The sequence below is a fragment of the Gopherus flavomarginatus genome, chromosome 2 (genome assembly GCF_025201925.1).
Source record: "Gopherus flavomarginatus isolate rGopFla2 chromosome 2, rGopFla2.mat.asm, whole genome shotgun sequence".
NCBI lineage: Eukaryota > Metazoa > Chordata > Testudines > Testudinidae > Gopherus > Gopherus flavomarginatus.
In genome coordinates, this window is record NC_066618.1 from 153,650,110 (window position 1) to 153,670,769 (window position 20,660).

Here is a 20,660-nt window from a genome sequence, read left to right on the forward strand (position 1 = left end):
AAGATCATGGGGCTGGAAGCCAGTAGTGGTCCCCCTCCCCCTCCACACACTTCAAATGGAAGTGAAACTTCAGGGCACTGTGCTCAGCAAAACTAGCCATGCTTTAATGGTTTTGGATCGTTCCAGGTATGGCTGAAGTTTCCTTCAAGTTTGCACTTTTCAGAGCCATCCATCTCACTGCTGCTTCGCCAGCCAGCTATGAAGCAAGACGCTGTCAGCTCATCTCCTGAAAGATGCATGAGCACAAAGACTTGGGGTTCCTGGCGCAGAGGGAGGGGGAAGACCAAGCACATGTGGACAGACTCAAGAGTTCGAGGGCAAATCTGAAACTCAGCCAGGTTTCTTTGAACTGAGAAATTGGGTCGGGAACGTGGCTAGATCTGGCTTTTCCATTGTCAATGGACTGACAACGGTGGTGGGGCAGGGACACACTCACTGTGAGGAAGTTGGCAGGGAGAGATCTTCATAAGGCCATAAAAGCACGTAAGGGTACACCAGCCATCGAAAGTCAGGGACAGTTAAGTGCAGATCGCCCATGTGGCTTCGTACAGCGCCTAGCACAACAGGACCCAGCTCTGCTTGAGGCCTTGAGACGCATGTGAAGTGCTGGCTTGTTCCTAGATCACGGCCACAGCCAGAGTCTCTTTCCAGGCAGTTACGTTTTCCAAGCAAACAGTTCCTCAGCCCACCCTGGGCTACAGCTTCAAGGGGATTTTCCCCCTTTGCCTCTTAGTCCCTCCTGCAGGATTCTGCCTTGTTCTTTCAGTAAGCACCATGCTGGACCATTTTCCCTCAGCAGGTTCCCACTGTCTCTTCTCCCAGGGGACCAACTTCCCGGTCCTGCGGCTTCTGCCACTCTTCCATTCTGCCAGCACCTTAGAGAGAAATCCCTGTCCCTTCTTCAGCTGCACCCGATTCTCAGGGCTGGCTGTTATTCAGGGATGGGCCACTCTCTTTACAACATGACTGTATTATAAATGTCATAACAGCTAATAGTTTCAGGTTTGGGACAACTCTGAAATGCAGAGACAGCCGCCTAGTCTCCCAAGTAGGGACATATCAGCCAGTCCAGACATAAGCTCCCACCTGAATCTGCACTAAAAACACGAGCCAAAATCTGGTGATCATTCCCAGAAGAGCATGGACTCTCCTTTCCATGCATTTCAGGCAGAAATGCCAATCTGCCCAGGAAAACCCTGTTTTCCTGAGATCACGAGCTCTGCTTTGGAGTGAGAGAAACTTCTAGAGCTCTCCAGCAGAGTTGCACTTGGCCCTGGTGCCCTGCCAGGGGATGCCAGGCAAATCTCCCAGTCACTTCAACAGGAGTTTTCCCTGAAGTAGAGAGCGCATCATGAGGTCCATACTAGTCAGGGCCGTCCTTAGGCATAGGCAGAATAGGCAACTGCATAGGGCCTCACACTGCCTGGGGGCACCGCTCTCCAGGCAGCCCAGACAGTGTAGAAGCAGGGCTGCTGGGTCCTAGAGAGAGCCGAATGCAGCACAGTCTGAGGAATGGGATTGGCTGCTGGGGTCTCTGGGAAGGGGAGGGGGTAGGGTTGGGGAAGGAGCTCACCTGTGAGTGTGACTCTTTCCCCCCCGGCTGAGGTCAGGTGAGGCTGTGGCTCTGGAACCAGTATCCTTTGTTGTCTCCCATAACATCCATTCTTCTCCCCCCCGCCCCACGGAGCACCCTCTCCTTTCTCCCTCCTCCCCAGGAGCACCCATCTCTCTCTCCTCCCTCCCCTCCGTCAGGGCTGGGTTGGGTGAAGTGCTGGGAGGGAGGGGAGGCTGGCTGCGTGCTGAGGAATGAAAGTGAAAGTAACTTACTTCCTGGGCAGGCAGCCAGAATTGGAATGTCACACTGCCTATATAAGACAAAGCCCCAAATACTGGGACTGGCCCTATAAAATCAGGACATCTGGATCTGGCCACCCTAGCTGGGGAGCGCCTGTCCCCTGGGCTGGCAGCTGTCAGCGATCCATCTCATCCGGGGGAGCTGCACAGGGCAGGAAGAGCTGCTGTGGCTCCATGGGTGCTCTGTCCCTGAGATCAGATGCTGTGCTAACTTCACCATGGTCCATAAGGCTGGTGGTGGTGCCCATTGGCGTGTGATTGGACCTGAGGGTTTGCTGCTGCTGTTGCCACTTTGCACCCCAAGAGGTGGATTTTGGGGTCCTGCAGTTTTCCACCTATCTCCTCCTCTACTGCAGCCGTTGGACCAGCAGGCTGGGGGGTGAGCCAAGCATGAAAGCAGTACTATGTTGCCATTTAGATTGTCATTTAACAACTTTGCCAAAAATTCTTGCTAACAATCCTGAATCCAATTTCAATATTTAAAAAAAAATCAATATCTTAGCCTAAAACAGAAAATTAAGTTGTTGACAATTATTAGTGACAGGTTTGGTTTGAGGCAGGGAGTGGGCCAGTTTTCATCAGAGAAACAAAAAATGTTGACTGACTTTCCTGACTTTGACTGTTACTCCTGATAAGAGCCCTCCAACAACTGTAATATGCTCATCTCCTTATTAGTGTATAAAGCAGGGGTCGGCAACCTACGGCACACGTGTCAAAGGTGGCAGGTGAGCTGATTTTTGATGGTATGCAGCAGCAGGCTGAGCAGCTCAGCCCATCACTGCTCTGGGGTTCCGGCTGCTGCCCTATTGCCAGCTGGGATACCAGCCATCGGCCCCACTCAGCACCTGCTGCTGGCCTGGGGACCCCCCAAGGAACCCCAGGCTGGCAGTGGGCTGAGCAGGCCAGCTGAACCACTCAACCTGCTGTCAGCCTGGGGTTCCATTCACTCAGCCGGCAGCGGGCTGAGTGGGCTGGTGGCGGGCTGAGCAGAGCCGGTGGGGGGTTGAGTGGCTCAGTCTGCTGCCAGTCTGGGGTGCTAGCAGCACTCAGCCTACTGTTACTCCGGGGTTCCGGCTGCTGGCCCCTTGCCAGTCAGGAGCTCAGCCGCCAGCCCCATTCTGCCTCCTGCCAGCCTGGGTGAGCAGAATCCCAGGCTGGTAGCAGGCTGAGGGGGGGTTGGCGGCCGGGATCCTGGCTGGCAGGAGTTGGTGGTCAGAACCCCAGACCAGCAGCGGGCTGAGCAGGGCCTGGGATCCTTGTCTAGGGTTCCAGCCACCAGCCCGCTGCCGGTTTGGGTTTCATTTACTCAGCTGGCAGTGGCCTGAGCAGGACCGGTGGTCAAGACCTCAGATAATAACAATAGTTTATTTATATAATATAGACATAGAGAGAAACCTTCTACAAACATTAAAATGTATTACTGGCACGAGAAACCTTAAATTACAGTGAACTTGGCACACCACTTCTGAAAGGTTGCCGACCCCTGGTATAGAGTGACCATATGTTGTACTAAGATTCTCCTGCTTTTTTTTCCCTTGTGAGTCAGTATAACTTTTGCCAGCCCAGAAGTTGGGCAGCCAATGTTTTACGTTTTCACAATGTTTTCTCCAATGTTCATAAAGTAAATACATAGTTAATATGAGTTAAAAAGGCCAGGGACACTTCTTTGTGAAGAATCTGTACAGCAGATCATGCCCATAGACGATCCAGAAAAGAAATTTAAGGTTGAATTTTTTAATGTTGTGATGGATAAAGCAGTATCTGCTGTTGATGAAAGGTTTAAGTACCTTGCAAGTACACCATCGAACATTTGGATTTTTGTATGACATAACTAAATTCAACGAATAGGAAAACAAGAGCAACTAATGACAACGTGCAAGAATCTAGAGAGCCTCCTGAGCACGGTGATAGTTTTTGATTTAAATGGACTTGAACTGTACGAAGAATTGAGTACACGTACATCAATGTTGGCCACATGCAAAATCAGTGATGGACATTGTACAGTTTATTCATACCCGCAAACCTGTTGACATATATCCGAATGTGTACATTGCCACTCATATTCCTACTGACAATTCCTGTAACAGTACTCAGGAAACGGAGTTTCTCAAAACTAAAGCTCATTAAAAACTATCTCCGCTCTACATGAGTCAGGGAACGCTGGACTGGTCTTGCTGTTCTGTGCTTGCGATCGGAACAAGACACGACTTTGTCTTTGTCATATGATGACATATTACTGATTTTGCAGCCCCAAAAAGCCAGAAAAGATTGCTTTTAATTAAAAACAATCTTTGTTTCAATCCTTCTTCATATAAAGTTCCAATAAAATTTTGATAATTAAAAAATATATTATTTGGCATCATTCTGTCATATCAGAATTTTTTCTATAGTGCTGCTTCTTTAGTGCTAGTCCATCAGCATTGCAGTTGCCTTAATTAGTTAAACTGGTTTTAATAATGTGAATGTGGCAAGTTTTCCAATACTATAAGCTTATGTTTGTGTTGCTAAGAGCAGATCAGGCACAGGGGCACCAGTTTAATAATCTCGCCTAGGGCACCATAAATCCTAAGGCCGGCCCTGATACTAGTACCTATTATGTATTAACCAAATTGTTCCAGGGTAGAGGGCAGAGTCCCATATGTGAAATTTAGTGTATGTAATTTAATTCCAGGGTAGTTCTACAGAATTACCCAGAGACCACATAGATTACAGATTTATTTTGAAGAGCTGTGTATCTTATACATTTACTGCAACTTAGATTTACAGATTTGCTGCTACTATTTTATAATATTAGATGACTAGACTAGTATTTTTAGGCTGGTACCTGATTTTAGGGTCCCAGCCTAGACTCACATTCAGTCCCCTGCTCTGGCACTGACTCCCTGGGTGATTTTGGGCCATTCACTCAGCCTCTCGGGGCCTCAGTTTCTCTTCTGAAAAATCAGAAAACAGCCCAGCCCTGTTGTAGAGGGGTGTTCCAAAAGCAGGTGGGTGAAACTGACCTGGAAAGGTGTGCTAGGAGCCAGCCAACAGCCCCAGAGAAAGATATCACTGACACCCAACAGGAGAAAACGTCCATCCTTCTTCCCCTGAGAAGCTGCCAGTGCAGTTATGAACCAGGGACGGGAAAAAATTAACCAGAGGAGGTTCGCCCGAACACCTGGAAAGGTCTCCGAGAAGTGAAATCTAACAGGCTGGGGCATGATCTCCCCAGTGGAGGGGGTAGGAGCCTCAATACTTGAGACTTTTAAATCTACACCGGACGAGAACACCAGAAAGTGAGTTGTAGGGGACAGTCCTTCCCTGAGAGAGGCAGGGTGGTCCGATCTTAGGGTACCAGCCTAGACCCACAGTCAGTCCCCTGCTCTGGCACTGACTCCCTGGGTGATTTTGGGCCACTCACTCAGCCTCTCAGGGCCTCAGTTTCTCTTCTGAAAAATCAGAAAACAGCCCAGCCTTGTTGTAGAGGGGTGTGGCGAGAATCAATGCAGAAAGGTTGAGATAAGTCCCTACAATGGAGGAGTCCCAGGGCATGGGCTAGGTGGGGTCTGACAGCTTTCCTTGAGTCCTCGTAATCCCACACTTTATAGCAATGATGAACTCTGCCACATAGCCTTTCCCTATACCCTGCACAGGGCTGATTGCTCCTGGAGTGGCTGAGAATCATAGAATATCAGGGTTAGAAGGGACCTCAGGATATCATCTAGTCCAACCCCCTGCTCAAAACAGGGCCAATCCCCAGACAGATTTTTGCTCTAATCCCTAAGTGGCCCCCTCAAGGGTTGAACTCACAACCCTGAGTTTAGCAGGTCAATGCTCAAACCTCTGAGCTACCTCCACTTAGCACCTTGCAAGAAGGGGCCCACTATGGGGCAGAGTTTACAGCACAAGCAAGAGAAAATACCGGCCAGAAACAAGAACAGCAGCTGCTGCAGGAGGATTAACCCCCACGTCTGTGCGCAATAGCAGGCTGCCTTCACACACACGGAGCTGGAAGCTCGCTCTCAATCACACTGGTGCAATGCCCTGCAATCGCCAGGGTGGCACTGGCATAGGCAGCAGGGCAAGGGATTTCTGCCAGCTGTGAGCAGAGAACAGTAAGGGCCAGAATAGGTCTGCAGCTGCTGAGGGCCATCTCTCACTGTGACAGCACCAGCACTGCGCAGACTTGCTAGAGGCCATTTCACCCAGGGATTCACACCATTATCGCTGGTTTACAGATGGGGACACGGGGATGGAGGGAGAGGAAGTTGCTTCCTCAAGGCCACATAATGAACTAGTGGCAGAAGTAGCAGTTAAACCCAGGACTTTCTGGTTGAGATTCTTTGCTGGTGTCTCCTGAAGGCATGGCCCAGGGGGAGTTGGGACAGAGCTAGTAGTAAGCCACTGTAGTGTTACTGGGTTTCTGGGCTGCTCAGAAAAACCCCTGACAAAAATCAGAGCAACCCCAGGGCTCCTTTAATGCATGGCAGCCTATGAATAGTCCAGAATATTCGTAGTGGCCTGTCAGTAGCATGAGGGTCTAGAGAAGGACATGGCGGCCAGAGGGATCTCAATAGACAATCTGTTAGGTGGAGCTGGGCAGCCACCAGCGAGCCTTAAATGAGGGGTGCTGGAGGGAAGATGCTAGCTGGAAAATAGACCATTAGCGCTAGGAACGCCTCAGGAGAGAGCTAGGGATCTGAGCAGCTGCCTGCCCAAGTGCTGTTCTGAAGAGATCTATGGGTTAGCTGGGGGCTGGCTGTGTACGGAGAAGGAAGGAGCAGGGTAGCTGGTACTTCAGGACTCTAACGCAAACTATCCTGCTGAGTCCTGCTCCAGAATTGCCTTGCACTAGCCATTTGACTCAGCTTGCCCTGGGGCGGGCAGCAGCGTCCGGCCCCGTGCACAGGAGCGGTCTGCCCCTCGCAGGAGCTGGGCACCGTGGGCGAAGGATACATCAGCCTGGCTTATTTCACTTCACTTGCCATAGCCAGCTACTTCCGATCCTCTCCCTCCGGGGCCCATATTAACCTGTATGGCCCAGCTCTCCCACCAACAGTACTATACACAGCTCCTGGGGTGGGGCCTCTGCGGAGACTGAATTCCCATCTCATGGCTTCCAACATCCCTGGGGGCAGGTGTTCACCATAAACCAGAACTCCAAAGCCCCGGACCGAGAGGGGCTCTCTGCTTTGGTGGTGTGAGCTTGCAGGTTTTTGGCCAGGGGCAGGTGAGCCTAGGACAGTGAAGAAGCCCCATCGCATGCAGAGATGGAACTGGCTGGGTCTCCCCGAATGCAGGAGTGGCTTACAAATGTGATCCCAGTGCCTGCAAGCTGGCCTGATCCCCCCGCTCCCTGGGATGGGAGCAGGGAAGGAACATCATGGCCTTGTCCTGTCAAACAGCAGGGAACCCTGCAACTCAGTCGGGCGGCCTGGACTGCAGGCCACCTTGCACCCACACGGTTAGAGCCCTGCTGCCCTCAGTATGCGGCCATGAGGTTTCTTTGACCTGTGTGTTCGTTGCTCAGTCCCGATCCAGGATGCAGCATCCAAGTCTCACTAAGGCACGGTCCTCTCAGCATCCCCCTACCCAGCTTCCCTGGAAGCCTTTAAATGGATGAAGACAGGGACACCCCACTTGCCTTTTCCTCATCCTTCCCCAGCAGGGGACTCTAGCCAGAAGGGGCTAGAACTCACAGCTTTCGTCTCCAGAACCACAGGCCTGATGCTCCATTAGCAGTAGTGGGGCATCTCTTTTCTTTAGGCTGCAGCCACTAGGTGGCGACCTGAGCAGAGCGTAGCCATGGACTGCAGGGCACGTGGGGCTTGACCGGATGCCTTCTGAAGTCAACAGGAGTCTTTGCAAGGGCTCAAGATCAAGCCAACTGATGTGACACCTGCTCCTGGGGTTGCATTTAACCCTAGGACACGGGCTGAACTGCAGTTTAGTTTCAGAGCAGAAGATGAACAGGATCAAGCGGGAGACAGGCAAAGAGGAAAAACTCCACCCTGTTAATTCCATAGCTCTCAACCCCTTCCTATCCCCCCACCCCCTTCTCAAGCCCAGGCAGGCTGGTCTATCTGGCACAGGGGAGAAGGGCAGCTGCTTCTCTTCCTGCTGGGCTCAAAAGAGACAGCAGCTCCAGTGATGCATTCGGATGCACTGCTCCGCACTCAGGCCAGTCCATTATTCAAGGCCTCAGCCGCCTCCTACCACACGTGGAGCCAGTCTGGAAGCAGCCAGCCGGCTGCGTGGCATTAGCCAGAATTGGAGAGGACTCCTTGTCCCACAAGGAGACATCAGATCTTCCTGTGCCGGTTGCAATTACAGCAGGGCCAATGAAAGGACTCGCTTCCCCATGCCCTCAGCAGAGGCAAAGCTTGCTGTTGAAAGGAGCAAACCTTCTGCTGTAAATCCCCATGGAGCTAGGGAAAGTCAATACGAATATCAAATGGCCTTTCCAGCACAGCTCCCTTCATCCCCAGGGCTCCCAAAAGCCCTGCACAAACTGTTTGGGAATCACTTCAGCTGCTGCAGTGCAAACACCTCTGGGGTGGAACAGGGCAGCTGTGTATCAGAGCAATGGAAGAGTAAGAGAGGGGAAGTGTCAGGGAACAGCTGGGGCAATTCAAGGGGAAGGAAGATAGCTGAATTTAGCCAGGACATAAGGGGTAAAAAATACCCCCTCAATGCTGCAAACAGCAGCCAGCCTGATGCTAGGGGATCTTTCATGCCAAGCAAGGAAGAGCTCTGTTTTACATCTGCCCAGCAGATGGCAAGACACCACCACGTAGCACCAAAGCTGAATCACCAATACCGGGGAGGGACAGATCACACAGAACAGACCTCCGCCTTTTGGTCTCTCTGCACCCGCTCTGCTGAGCTAGAAGTGGGGGCTACAGGGCAGTGGGAGAAGGCAGCACCATGTCAGCGTCCCGGACAAGCCCCCAGATTGTTGGAGAAAAACTCAGTTCTCACTTTTTGATTGGGTGCAGCAAAGTCAGTTACTTTATTTCTCAATTAATTGCATAGAGGAAGAGAGTGCGCTAGGACACAGGGTTTCCCCCTCCTAGGCAGGTTTCTCTATTTGTTGCCTGCCTGGGCCCAATCCTGCTTTTTTCGCTGAACCGTCCCTCCCATGGGCTTCTTCCACTACCAATTTAGCTAGAAGGGTGGGCTTCTCAACTAGCCCTCACTCTTCCTGGTCTCTTCCCTTAAACATTCTTACTCACAAGGCTTTGTGAGGCTTACCACCTGGACAGAACACACAGCCAATTGGCATTTAACTTTTCAATTTCCTCTTGTGGCAAACACAATGCTGTTTGGCGTATGCAGAGCACAAATGGTTAAATTTTGACAAGTCCCTGAAGGACCAGTACTTGCTTAGCCAGTGCTTCCTTTTCTACCTGGAAGTCCTGTCTCAAGGCCTGCATCTTGCCCTGGGCATAGGTTTGAGTTGCTGCCTGGTTCATGATCTATGCTCTTAATTACTCAATTCTAGTTATCAAGTATACCTCTCTTCCCTTTTCTCCAATTTCTCTATTGACCATTCCTGCTACAACTGGGGGTAGAGCCACCTGCCACCTTTCCTGGTCAACCGGGGTGGAGAGAGGAATGCTAAACCCCTCCCAGTTCTCAGACTTACTGCGGCTGAGAGTGGGCACTCCTTTAATCATGCAATCCTCAACATATAACATCAACAATACCAAGCAAAGCAAACATAAAAATAACAAGGGCAAAACAAATAGATGGTGTGAATTCTGCAGGGCTCCCCCCTCCCTCAATTGCCCACCAAACTGTGACAAATTTCTGATACCAATCTATCCCTCATGTCAGGTGATCAGGCTGACACCCCAGCATCATTGGGGGAAGATAAAGAAAACACACCATATGACTGAATTTTAAAGCTTCATTAATAAAATAATAAAACAACAGAGAGTGTTGGGAACACTCCCACATCGCTCAGGAAAAAACATGAATGCCCCAAGCCCTAAGCCACTTTCATACTCACACATGTACATCCAGACTGGCCCTGTCTGTGTATAACGTTCAGAGAAGGGGGAGAGGTGGACGGGAGATTATCCTGTATACAGCTTGTCCAGAATTTCAAACATGCTTCTGCTCTTGGGAGGGCTGTTCTTTTACGTCCTGGGGTCTCCTGCTGCATGTCTTTCCGAGATTCCAGTCCAGACTGGCTGACTGTGGCTTCTTCAGTGTCACCAAACCACACCGGCTCCAGGGTCGTAAAGGCACTCTGTTGGATCTCACTGGACAGTTAAGCTTTGCAAATGTAATCTCAGTCCTGTAACTTGTATTGCCTTTGGTTTGCCTCTGTCTATATTTTTTCACAGCCAGCTGGGGACGAAAGCAGTTTTTCTTTGTACTTAGCATGGTCTATGTTGATTCTTGACCTTGAACACAGAGCAACTTTCTCTTTATCTCTAGGCCAAGCTGAATTTCAAATTAACCCGTTCCTTTCCTCAATAGACAAATTGCTCCCACTGTGCGTCAGAGGCTTTTTTGTAAATAAAAGTTCCTATGAGATGTATGATCTTATCTAGATTGAAGGTACCTTCTAGTGGGCATTGTTTAGATGGCTTTTCACATGTGTAAAGATTCCAATTGTCTAAATACCTGCAGGTTTTAGGACCGTAATGTACTTACATGTAATATGCGGGGGTACCCTTTGGGGGTGAGGAAGAATTCTTGGACTGTTCCCCCACCCATTTTCTAATCCCACACAGGGAAAACATCCTGTTCACTAGTGGCTGATAAACTAAGGATCTCACCCTACAGGGCACTCACACAGGAGTGGCACACGGAGAGAAGAAGGGGGAGGGAAGATGGGTTCACACACTCCTAGACCCAGGTAGCTTCCTCGCCGGACGATGCCATGCTGAATCAGCCCACCGTGGGTCGGATCTTCTACAGATCCTCTAGGTGGAGTTATCAGGCTTGCTTTAGAGTAATTCTGGTCACAAGCTTACGCTTCACAGAATACTCTGGGCGTCTTCCAGCAACTCTCATTCACACTGTGTACGCGCGCACACACACACACACACACACACACACACACACACACACACACACACACACACACACACACACACACACACACACACACACACACACACACACACGAAGGCCTCTATTCTAAATACCACGATGCATCTGTATCTTATGTCCGGACTCAATACACTTTCCCTTATGAAGCGGTAACAACCCCTCTTGAGGTGGAAAAGCCTCTCACCACCGGTGCATACCTAATGCATTTCCCTTATGCATTAACCTTATTGGGGGTGGCAAAACTCAGTCCACAGCACCGCTCTGCAACTGATCTTGCTGCAGTCAATAAGTTCAGATGGCGTAAGCCCAACAGGGACAGAAAGCTCCACAGACAGTCCTCCTCCGATACCTTTCTTGTGGCGCCATGGGGTTTGAAGGGGAATGATCCGTAGCAGCTGCCTGTGTCTCCATGGGCATTGCCATCCCGGACGAGCCCCCAGATTGTCAGAGAAAAACGTAGTTCTCACTTTTTGGTTGGGTGCAGCAAAGTCAGATACTTTATTCTCAAGCAATTGCATAAAGGGAGTGAATGCACTAGGACACAGGGTTTCCCCCTCCTAGGCAGGTCTCTCTACAGGTAAACAATTACAGCAAGCATTTATACTTTTTGTTACTTACAATAATAAGCAACAGCTGCATTTTGCTTATACATAGGTCATCTTGATATCTTATTTTTCTCACTTCTATTTAGACGCCAGTCTACATTCCTCATTATCGACACAAGGTCGCAGCAACTTCTCACATAGTTCTTTCCTACTCTCCTCACACAGTCCTTGCTTCTACAAATCTCAGGTTATTAGGGTTACAGCCACCCTGCCTCTTGCCCTACTTCCACAACCAGTTCAACCTGCCCAGCCAGCTCCTGCAGCATGGTGTCTCGTAGCATCACAATGGGGCATTGTAGCGGGTGGCCCAGAAGGGGTTAAAGCAGCCCTGGGAGAGGGCTGCAGCAGAGAAAAGCCAGGCTGATTGGGGGAAGCAGCCACAGGTGGGGCCACACCCCAATCAGACCACAGTTGGCCCTATAAGAGGGCTGAGGGCCAGAGACTGAGAGGAGAGACACTCTCCCTAGCTCCCTAGAGAGAGAGAAGGACTTGGCTGCCTGGGAAGCTGAGGAGGGTACCTAGGGTGGAGCAGTGTTGGGGAAGGGTAGAGGGAGCTGGGAACTCCAGCCTAGAAAAGCCCCAAGCTGAGTTAAGGGCCCACAAAGGGTACTGGGGCTGCAGAGGGACAGCCCAGAGACAGGCAGAGGCAGCTGTCCAACCCCCCTTGCTGATGATGAATGGTTTACAGACTGCTGTCTGCCCCAGGGAGTGGGGGCTAAATGGAGACTGGCAATAGCCACTGCAGTGAGGTGGGGATAGAGGGTTGGGGGTTCCCCTGGCTGGGGAGACCCAGATTGTGGGTTGCTGCTGGGGGCAGCTCCCCAAAATTAAGGGGCACTGGGTTCTGGGAGGGACACAGGGGCCAGCAGCAGGCAAGACACTGACCTACAGAGGGTGCTCTGGGCTGGAAGAGCTAATTCCCGAGACAACCAGCAGGAGGTGCCATGCCAGTGAGTTGTCGCCCCGCCACAGTCATGGACTAAGTATGGACTCTGAAGGGGATGAGCTTCAAGCCTTCAGCACGGTGGTAATCCCACAGGGTACGTCTACATGGCACACCAAGCCTGGGTTTGGTCTCAGTTTTGAGCCCAAGCTGCACCTTGTGTCCAGACAAATCAGTCTCACGCAGGTCAGCAAGCACCCAGGACACTGCTAGGGAGCTGGGTCAGAGCCCAAGTGCTATTGAGACTAAGGTCCAAGCCCCGTCAGTCTGCAGTGTGGACACAGCTCAAGCCCCAGACCAGAGTCCAGCCACTCTAAGCCCAGGTTCACAATGCAGCGTGGGTGCTCAAGTGTGGGCTTGAAACACTGAGACCACAAGCCTGGGCCCCAAAGACCCAGGCTCAGCATGCAGTGGTGTCGGTAGGTCCTCATCAGAGACCCCAGCCCAGAGTTCCTGCACAGGTACCCTGGTTATACGGGTTTCAAGCTCCCAGAGCTGCAGCCCCCCCCATGGCATAGCCCCATCTGCTGGTTGTCCCCACCCTGGGAAAACACCTCATTGCTGACCTTGCCTGTTATGGACCCTATTTCCCTAGGGCTGCCCTGATGCCCCTTGTTCCCCAGCCTCAGGTCCCCGTTAAGCTGCCTGGCATGTCCCCTTCCATTCCTGCAAGGCACTAGCTACAAGAGCCTCTGAGAGACGCTGGGAGGAAGGGGAAAGCTTTCCTGCTTCCCTTGCATTTCTCCGCTCCACTGACACTGCCTGTGTCTGTCATTTGGGTCACTGCCTCCTCATGCAATTGGCAAGGTCCCAGTGCAGCTCCGACACAAGATTTGGCTGCTGCAACTGTGGATTGCTCCCCCGTGCAGCCATTTCTGGTGCGGGCCCCGAAGCTGGAGTCTGCCTTTGCTGGCTGCCACCTTCCCCAGAGCACCATCTGTCCCATGCCCAATGCCAGGACAGGAAGCAAAGGGAGTCTCACCCCAAGCCATCAGTTACTGGGGGTGGGAATAGGCTGATACTCAGCACTTGGGAAACTGAGGCACAGAGAAGCAGGGGAGCGACTTGCCCAAAGTCACGTAGTAAGCCAGTGGCAGAGGCAGGAATTGAACCCAGGAATCCTGACTCTCAGCCCCCTGGTGGGAACTCAAGAGTCCTGACACCCAATCCCCCTCTTCTGAATATGAAGCAAACACCCTCCCTGAGCTGGAATTTACAGTCGACCCAGGAGCACAGGACCATGAGGGATCTACTACAACAGGTCCCGACTCCGTTCCCTGCTGTTCTGTTATTTATATCACAGCAGCGCCAAGCCAGTCGACCCACTGCGCTAGGCACTGTACACACACACACAGGAGGAGTGTCTGCACAGAAGAGCTTTGCAATCCAGAGACGAGTCAGGCCAAGGGTGGGAGGGGAAACCGAGGCACAGAGAAGGGAAGGGACTTTTGCCTAAGGTCACACAGGAGGCCAGCGTGAGAACCAGAAATAAACCCCAGGTCTCCCAAGTATCCAGCCACCACACTGTGCTATAACCATTCCTTCCTGCATCCTCGCAAAGTCGACTGGGTGGCAGGGAGGGGGGAGAAGGAGTTATTCCCTACCAAGCATAAAGACTCAATAACCATGCTTGTTTCAGTGTTCACAGGCCACCCCCCTCTCCAGTGGCCGAGCCACCTTGCTGCCCATCAGGTTTAGAATAACAGTAGGTGAGTCACCCCTGTGGATGACTCATGATAATTCCTGCCCCTTCTTCCCACACCAGAGCCTGCCTGGAGCTTGCCAGGATGGGCTTGAATTAAATCGGTGCACTAAACTCGAAGCAGTTTGTCCTTCCCCTGGAACTCCCTGCCCCCAGGCTGCGAGAGGTCTTATACCAGGAGCTGACAGAGCTTTAGTAGGGCCGAGATACTGCCAGGACACGGAAACAGAGGCTGGCTCTCAGGGGGCAGACAAAGATACCTGCACCACACAGCCCTCCCAAATCCCAGGTTTGTGTCCTCACTTCAGACCTCTGCTATGACCTAGCTGTTTTCAAGGAGTAACGGTCTCAAGTTGCAGTGGGGGAGGTTTAGGTTGGATATTAGGAAACACTATTTCACTAGGAGGGTGGTGAAGCACTGGAATGGTTACCTAGGGAGGTGATGGAATCTCCATCCTTAGAGGTTTTTAAGGCCCAGCTTGACAAAGCCCTGGCTGGGATGTTTTAGTTGGGGATTGGTCCTGCTTTGGGCAAGGGGTTGGGCTAGATACCTCCTGAGGGCCCTTCCAACTCTATATTCTATGAATCAGTAGAGCCATCTCAGGGCAGTATCATCTCCATTTTATAGATGGGGAAACTGAGGCACAGAGCTGGACCGAGACTGGTCAACCAGCAGGCCAGGGCAGAGCTGTTCTATAACTCAGGTCTCCTGAAGTTCAGTCTGGTGGTGTTTGATCCACTAGGCTGCACTTAATGATATTGGCCCACATGGGCACTTTAAGATCCAGAGAGGAAAAATGCTACTGCAGAGCTAAGGAGTTTTATTTCCAGAGATGTATATGGGACAACCCCCTGCTTTCCCCACAATTAATGTTACCTCCTAACCCCGCCATGCCTTGCTTTTTATGCAACAGCAGGATAGGGGTGGAGAGGGAGAGAGAGGGTCAGACTAAATTCACCTCGAGGTACTCCAAGAACAGATGCAGTTATTGCAGGGGGCAATAATGTCACCGTTTCATTGTTGCAGTTACTGGGGAGATGGCCATTGCATACAGTCACCCTTTATATTAAAAGTCCCCTTAACCCTTTCTAAGCTGTTTATAAACACATGATTAATAGAGGTCTTAAAAAATGGTAGAGAGCAGAAGAAAATTTTGCCAAAACGTTTTTGACCTGCTCCCACAGGCTGCCAAAAATGACTTTCTGAGCTATATGAAAATGTTCAGAAGAGATTCATGGGTTTGTTGTTTTGTTTTGTTTTGTTTTTGGGGGGGGGACTATTTCTCTCCTCTCATCAAAAGAAAGTCATTTGTTTCCAGTCACTTTTGGTTTTGTCTCCTGGTGGAAAAAGGGAGAGGGAGGAAGAAAAAGGCCGGGGGTGGGGGGGAGGTAAAAACAAAGACCTTTAGATTTTTTGTTGGCTGGGGAAAAAAAACAATAAAATTTCTAGGAAATTTTTCAAAGAGAGAGAAACAGTTTTGGATTTTGACAATTTTCAAGAGAAAATAAATCCTTCCCATTTTTCAGCCAGCTCTGACCAATTGTTACAAAAATCTAACAAGTCAACCAGCTGCCTGTTAAGCGCCTATAATACTTCACACACTCATGCCTAACATACTTAGAACAGCTGTCAATCACATCCTAACCCCTTATCACACACAGCCTGGGAGTTCAACCCACAAAACACTGTTAGATTGAGGCCAGAGAGAGGGGTTAAGATTGGCATATGGGCCTTTGACTGACTGGGTTTGATTATTTCCTGGCTCCGGTATAAGTCAGGAACAAAGACCTATTAAGTCCCATCTAACTCCACCCCAAACAGTACCAGCTACTTTTGTGCTGTTTACTAGCATTTTGTCCAGTCCTTCTGCAAATGCCTCAAGTGATTGGGCATCCATTGCTTCCCTGGGGAGATTTATGTAACAGCCGGGCAGATATCACTGCCAGGAAATCTGGAATTCAAGGATGAGATCTTGTAAGGTACTTAGCTTCCTCATAGCCCCTCTCCCCACAAATAGCTCAACTGCATATTTAAGAAACTTGCATGATTGGGTTTTATGTTGGTAATTAACTAAAGATGCCTTCTCCATAAGCACTGCCTGGTTATGTTAAAAGAAACAGATATTCATTCATTTTTGGATCAAAAGTGTTTTACTTCTATTTTTAGTTGCTCTCCTTCTAATGATAATTTCTGAGCCATATGGCCAGGTTACATTAGACACTAAGTTTCACTACATGCTGACTAGTTTGTGCAGCTCTGCCCTCTACTGGACGAAATCAGAGCTGCTCATCTGTGTGTCATAGGCCCTATACTGTAAATGGGGAGTCTCCATTACTTCTAGCCCTAGGGGGCTGTGCTTTAGGAGCAGACTGGTGAGAGTTCTACCACTGCTGTCACCTTGAAGCTGTGAGAGGCCTTGGCATGCAGCAGCATAACAAATGTGAGGTCTTATATAGCCACAGAAATCTGCAAGTTATTAATGTTCTATGCTCTGGATGCAGATCTAGATCATACAAACAAGAGCCAAGGCGTTCTCACTTGAGGAAGTAAGTGGAGACTATATTTAGGATTGGGGGATGGATTTTGTTGTTTTCAAACAGCTCCCAGAAAACATGGGGATGTCAACCCACCAGCAGCCACTGGCAAAGAAAAAGGCAGAATCAGAGCTGCAAAGGGACTCTGCGCATCTCATCGATTTGATCATCTCTGCCTAACATGCAGCACTCGGAGTACAGAGACTGTCTAGCAACTGTCAGTGAATCCATGTGGAATCTGAATTTTCAGGTGGACTCAATTAAACTGGAAAAGTTCCTTGTGCTTAAAAACACCAACCTGGAGAGATCTGAGTAGACAGTAGCTCTGGCTTTTCAGCGCAGTCCCTGGAGATGCTGAGGTTCATAGATCTGAAATGTTATTTTTTCCCACAGCCTATATAGCAGCACGTAAGTAGCATAGCGTTTCTGAAGCAGCTACAGAGAGGCTCTGGCAATGGAAAATAACTTCCAAAATTAGGCTCCCTTCTTGTCTATTTTTGTGTCTTTTCATCCTCTACTCCAGGTGTGTCTCTTTCCCACCCCTGCCCCCCAATGCATACCTTCATTTTCATTTCTATGGGTTTAAAATTAATTTGGTGCTGGTGAAAGAGAACAAGTACAGACAGTAGCAGCACCGTAAGCTACCCCAACCAGCTTGACCTTGAAATACCAGGTGTAGCAATAGGAGGGGAGTTTGATCTCCACAGTCCATCAAGCTCTCAGCTTCTCTGCTGAAACTGACTATATAAGGACCTCTGGTTATTAGCGGAGATCTGACCCATAGCTAGCAATACAACCTTCTGCCACTTGAGCTAAAGTAGGAACTCCAATGGCTGGCAGCAGTAGTAGGCTCTTACCTTCTAGTAGCTGGTACATATAAAGGACCACACAATGTGTTATAACAGGACCAGTCAGAGCCAGTGATTTTTTAATTGTTTGCTGTTTCACACAAAGAAATGGAAATGAAAACTTCCAGAAATCTCTCATTTCGGGGCCAGTCCTGCAGCCCTCGCTAAGGCAGTGCCCCCATGGGGGTTAATGGGAGCTCTGCCTGAATAAGTACTGCAGGTTTGGGCTCTAAATAGCATTTCTAACACTATTAAACTTGTGGAAGGCATGAAATGTGTCCATTTTACTGGTCGTGATCCCATTAGTCAAGGGCAAAAGGGGCTCTGAATTCAGTAAGATCAGGAGAAGGCATCTCACTGGGGTTAATACCTCTGTGTACAGAGCTTAACAGTCACACTGGCTAAGCAAAGGGGTAACCAGAATCAGAACATAGAGCAGTGAAGGGATTGGAAACAGGGCCCAGGCAGATGTGGTCAGCCCCAGATCCCAACTTCAAGGGCTCAGCTCCACAATAAACGGGCTGAATCTTATGGTAAAATGAGCTGTCTCAGTTCTTACTATGCTGTTCCCCCACGACCACCTCAAACTTCACAGCAAGAACAGGGCTAGAACTCACAGCCTCCTGCTCTGAAAGCATGTGTAACTAACACTTGAGCTAAAGGAGAATCACCATTGGCAGTATGGGGTCCAGGATGCACAGTTTTAGACAAACCAATAGACAGCAGTGAATGGAATTATACACACACTAAATAATACATGCATTAACAATGAGAGATTGAAAACCTTGTTATCTACTCTAAGTATTGGATCATTATATTACACCTAAGAGTGTAAAGTGTTTGTAATTTGAGAAAAACAGCTTAAAATATATTAAAAATGAAATATTTAATGTGCAGAATGCACTGACTAATAACTGTTCAGGATTCCTATTTTTCTCTAAATAGGGACAATTCATTAGAGTATTATGAGAATTAATTTATTTATATAAATGCTTTCAATCATGCACCGCTGAAATGCAGCCACCTCTGGGGTGGGGCATGGCCACTGTTTAACAGGATGGAGCAGTGCATGACATCAGATTTTCAGGTGGATTGAAAAAAAACTTCGACTAAGCTACACACAGAGTTTTGGGCAGGCAGGAGATAATTAGCGCTTGACCAAGACATGGCTGTTAACAACCCATTTCTCCTGAGAAGTGTGATGGGCTATGTTAGAACCACAAAAGGTCAGGACATCATCTCTCATCTAGAAGATGGCAGTTCTAGTTCCAGGCTTAGAAGCAGCTGGAGGGAGGTGCACCACCCACTGGCTCCGCAGCGAGAATATTTGGTTATGTATACCCAAGAATACATTTCCATCCCTGATTTTTCACCACCCAGGCTGCGTGTCCTGTGTTTTCTAGCCTAGAGCTCTCAACGTTAGCCAAAGCGTGTGCCAGCTGATCAGTGCCTCTCTTATCTTAGCATCTCAAAGGCACTTTCCAAGCCAAAAGGATCAATTTCTGCTGCTTTTACATTGAGTAGCAATTACTATTGAGTAGCCTCTCTGGTTTGGCAGGTCTCTTGGGATTGTACTGGCTAGTCCCTGTAAGGATTGCACAATTAGCCCCTAAATAATTCACCCTTACAGCATCCCTGTGAGGTAGGTAAGGTATGTGGCTCACCATTCCCCTGCCTATCTCAAATCACTGATAGGCAGCTACTTCTGGAGCGGAACACAACAGCTGTTTAACAGTGCCCAGCAACTCTGTATAACAGTTTAAGACAAAGTACAGCTAAATCCAGTTCATTCTTCAGGGGTAATTTCCCCTGATGGAGTTTGGCCACAAAACAGTGTTAGATGCTTACAAAAACAAGGGTTTTAAAGACCACAAAAATCAAGGACCGTGGCTTTACATTGCATCCACAGGAGTCTCTTTGGTGGCTTCTCTGTGATGTTTGTCAATAGAATATGCATCCCTCACACACCATTCATGAATTTATCCTTCTGGAACACCCTGCTAGGAGTACTATACCCATTTCACTGATGGGAAACTGAGGATCAGAGAGATTTAATTGGCGACAGAGGTAGTCTTGGGACACAGCCAGAACTGAACCATCCGAGGCCTGTGCCTTAGCCACAAAACTACCCCTCCTCTCTACCACTATCGCCCCAAGAGCTGTGACAAAGCCCACCCTGAATTGGAATACCAATGCTGCTTTCATGCCATTTCATCTGCAGTTTGACAGTTCTTCACTGCCCTCCTCTTCCTCCACCCATGATCCTGCCCCAGGGACAGCCAGGGCTAAAAGGTGGAGCCGCTTGTTTGAGCTAAAGCTCCCTAGCCAGGGCTGTAACACTCCTATCCTCTTGGATATGGCACAGAAGGATGCTCATAATAACCTCTGATGTGGCTGTATGTTCCCGTCTTGCAACTTTAAAACCCCCTCTAGAAAGTCCCAGACGCACAGGTGAGAGACTGAAGATGCCTCAAAGCCCCTGGTCTCCATGCTTGGAGAAATCACCCTGGGAATACTGCCAGCTCCCTGCTAAATCTAGGGGTGGCTAGAACCCCCTCTGAGTAGCTGCAGTGATAGAAGCAACTCTTTGAGGTAGCATTGCCCTGCTACACAAGGTGATTACAGCGATGCCCGGAGCAAGGCCAATGGATTCCCTGGTTCCAAAGGACGGGAGATCCTGCTCTGACAAAATGAAAAGCAAGGAGTGAGCATGCTCCAGCCAGCTGCTTGATTGAGTTAGCTGATAATCTCTGGAGCCAGGCGGCTGTCTGCGCCTGATTCCAATTAATTAACAGCAGCGCTGGGTTTGGTGTTTAATAAGAGAATCGGCCTCCTCCAGCAAATGTTGGAAGAACAGGCTGTAATAGAGTCAATCAGGCAGCCCGTGGCTGAAGTCTCCCAGCTCTCTCAATCCTCCTTCATGGGAGAGAAGGTTTGATTAGCCAGGAAGGCCTGTCTCGGAGCTGGTCCTCTCATCCGGAGGGGTTCCCAGCAACCAGGAATCTATGGGCTGCCGTGATGGGGAGATTAGAGAGACGAGGAAACCTGTCCCAGACCTCCCCAGTCTCATAGAAAACCGAGCCCAACCAGCATGACCCTGATCACTGGGGAGGCTCATCCTG

General features: G+C 49.6%; 1 protein-coding gene and 1 long non-coding RNA gene across 3 annotated transcripts in view; both read right to left on the minus strand.

Moving 5' to 3' along the window:
• Positions 1-20,660, minus strand: part of KCNIP3 (potassium voltage-gated channel interacting protein 3) — a 96,757-nt gene that overhangs the window by 49,692 nt on the left and 26,405 nt on the right. The window lies entirely within an intron of this gene.
• Positions 83-1,624, minus strand: LOC127045031 (uncharacterized). Its single transcript, XR_007772599.1, has 2 exons — positions 1,574-1,624; positions 83-1,479 (listed from the first exon to the last, which is right to left on the minus strand). It is a non-coding gene; the product is annotated as an uncharacterized LOC127045031 (long non-coding RNA).